The sequence below is a fragment of the Glycine soja genome, chromosome 11, assembly GCF_004193775.1.
Source record: "Glycine soja cultivar W05 chromosome 11, ASM419377v2, whole genome shotgun sequence".
NCBI classification, from domain to species: Eukaryota; Viridiplantae; Streptophyta; class Magnoliopsida; order Fabales; family Fabaceae; genus Glycine; species Glycine soja.
In genome coordinates this window covers 12,993,605-12,996,987 of record NC_041012.1, presented here as the reverse complement: position 1 = coordinate 12,996,987, position 3,383 = coordinate 12,993,605, and the positions used below count along the sequence as shown (strand labels likewise).

At 31.2% G+C, this 3,383-nt stretch overlaps 1 long non-coding RNA gene across 1 annotated transcript; it reads left to right on the top strand.

Moving 5' to 3' along the window:
• The first annotated feature begins 1,832 nt into the window (after positions 1-1,832).
• LOC114374828 lies at positions 1,833-2,203 on the top strand. Its single transcript, XR_003658637.1, has 3 exons — positions 1,833-1,893; positions 1,995-2,075; positions 2,191-2,203. It is a non-coding gene; the product is annotated as an uncharacterized LOC114374828 (long non-coding RNA).
• Positions 2,204-3,383: the final 1,180 nt, after the last annotated feature.

The window sequence follows — 3,383 nt, the reverse complement described above, 5'->3', positions numbered from 1 at the left end:
CCTTTCAGCAATAAAGATTGTTTATATGTACATGGACCATGGTTCTCATGAGGATACCTTTACCAAAGATGAACTAGTTTTAGCATTTGCCAGGTATGGTTGTTTCTCATGTATCCCATCCCTCCATTTTTAACCTTTGAGCTTACTATGTATATATCACCTATATAAGCATCAGGTACTTGTCTTTTAGTGATTTCATATGGCTTATACTTGTGTGGCTCTTGTATTAGATGAATGCTTTCACTTTTCATCTAGTCAACCTACAGATTATTTAACTACATACTCCAGACAGGCAACTGGCAGAAGGTAATTGGCTTTGTTGCAATGATTGCACAACAATACAGTCTACTTTGGAGGCTATTTGAATCTTTCATGCTGATTGTCAGATTATATTTTTTTGTTATGTTAGCAAACATGGTTATTTTAATACCTCAAATTACAAAAATATGGACTAAAGTGACTGATATTGTTCAGTAATTTTAGGTTGTTACTCTTATAATTATTTTGGTGGTTTTGGATCTGCTTTTAATATGAGCAACTGGTTTTGTGTCCCTGCAGCTTATATTTCCTTATCTGGATTTGAACACAAAGTATTTTCATTTGGGGCTGCAAAATCGTAATTCTACTGATGACAAGGTTACTGTGGAAACTGGAGAAGCCACTCTCAAGTGACTTTTTTATTTAGTTAAATCAATGGAAGTGAGAAAAACAAAAGGCAAACATAACACTTTAACTATTTATACTTCATTCTTGTTGTTGCTGAGAGTAGATGTTATGACAGAGTTAGCTCTCTTAAAAGGGAGGTACAAAGAGAGATTAGACAAGTGTACCAACTTTTTAAACATAGTGAGCATTTCAAATCCACTATACAGTCATGTTCAAGAAGGTATGTGAGTTATTTGCAATTGCTTCAATGTAAAATGTTGTTATGTTCTGTTATCTTATTTGTGGAGTACATTTTTAATTCTTTTATTTTCAACCAGCTGACTTATATTCCTGTTCCTGTACTCTGGAAACTTGTATTCAACCTTAGCTTTCTCATTTTTAATGGTGTTTAGGGTGCATTTGAACTTGGCTGCATAGTTTGCCCAGTTGCAATCAAGTATAATAAGATTTTTGTAGATGTTTTTTCGAATAGTCGAAAGTAAGAAGAACATGCTTGTCATGCTAAATGTTTCTCAAAAATTGTTTATTGCTGTGATAGACACGTTGCATTTCATGCTTTTGGTGTCCAATAGGTCTTATAATTGGAATTAAGAATTTTGTGTTATTTTGGTTTCTTAGTATATGAAGAAAGGTAGAAGCATAAGTTTCAAGAACACTCAATATGGTTTGTTTTAATGTTTAAGAACCAATTTGCTTTGGTGCATTACATATACACATACATGGTTGACACTTTTAATAAATTCAGGTATGAGCATAGGCTAATTGATGAGATGCTGGCATATGCAGTCAAAAGTGAAGGTCGATATGTTTGGGCTTGCAAGAATTATGATGGTCATGTCGAAAGTGATTTACTTGCTGAAGGTTTTGGATAAACTTAGTCGGTTGACACATTGGCTCTTGGTCCTTATTTTTTCTAACTAATTTCCTAATCTTTGTCATAATATTTTCTGTGAAAGAATAAACTATTTCATAATTGGTTGGGCCTGCAAGTTGGTAAAAGTCCCATTAGAGGGAAGATAGTAAAATAGTATGATAATTTGCAACATGAACTAATAATTTAAACTAGTAACTAGGTCGTAAGGAAGCATTGTTACAACCAAATTTAGTACCCTACCCAGCATAATTTGTTTGAACTAAAAATGGTAAAATTGATTCCTGATAGGTGTCGTAACTGGAGCAGTTACAACTCCTCTTGATGTAGTAATAAAGACCAGATTGATGGTTCAGGTACAAAGAATTTTTTTCTTCTCTTACTATATGAAGGTTTACTGTGTTTCTTTCCCTCTTTTTTCAAACATGTTTGATTTGAAATCTCTCTCTCACTTCAGGGATCACAAAACCATTACAAAGGCATTTCTGATTGTGTGAGAACAATAGTTAAAGAAGAAGGAAGTCATGCTCTTTTTAAAGTATGGATGTTTCTTAAGATTCAGTGTAGCACTAATCATTATTTGTATTCTTTAACCCAATAGCTTACTAAATGCCTAATACTATTAACTTTTTTACATTTGCACTGTCCTGCAGGGTATTGGGTCTGAGACTTCCGTTTATCCAGAACTGGCTAACTTTTTTACATTTGCATTGTCAATGCTTTATTATTTTGGCTTTATGTGCAAGATTTACAAACATAACTACTTCATACTAGGATCCTGTTGTAGAGGTAAATTAATTATTATCCTTACATACATAACTACTTCATACAAGGTAAATTATTTTGGTAAAACTTATCATTGATACTTGACAATAATAATTTTGAAATTATTACTCATTCTTAGTTTTTACTAAATTTAATATTATATAATTATATTTTTTTATTATTAGTAATATGCATAATTTTTATTACTCATTGTTAGCGTTTACTTAATTTAATATTATATAATTATATTTATTGATTATTAGTAATATAGATAATTTTTATTACTCATTGCTAGGTTTTACTTAATTTAATATTATTTTATTATATTTATTGATTATTAGTAATATAAATATTTTTTATTACTCATTCTCAGTTTTTAGTTTATTTAATATTATATAATTTAATTTATTCATTATTATTAATATAGATAAAAAAGAGAAATTGAGAAATAGAGAAAAAATGTATTGCGATTGGTACATAGGTGCTGCACTTGACATTATCAGTATTTACCACAAAGACATCCTACACTCCCATCTTTGAATGGTGCCACTTAGGCTCTTCTGGTAATATTGTTGATACATATTTGCCTACATTCACAAGGTGGCTTGTCTGCCCTTCATGAAACCCTCTTGTAGCATACTGCAAAATCAATTAGGAGACATTAGTCCTATCCATTTGTTAATTATTGGATTACATAATATGCTTCAATGCAAGGAAAGGTAAATATTTTTTAGTGAATTACGCTGACACAACTGAGGTTTGTTGACATTACGCAGGACCTCTGTGGTTTTTTAATGGTTAAGCAACCCCCTTAAGGGTTACACGGTATAATATGGACCAATGCTGATATAGGGTGTCCGTGTAATGTATTTTATTATATTTATTGATTGTTAGTAATATAGATAATTTTGTAATATACATAATTTTGTCATTATAAATAATTTCTATTAATTAATAAACGACTTAGAAAGCGCATGTTACTACATTGGTGCCTACCTCACCAACAATGTAGAAAATTCAAGTTACAACATCAGTGCCTTAGCCACCACTGATGTAGAAAATCCAGGTTACTATATCGGTG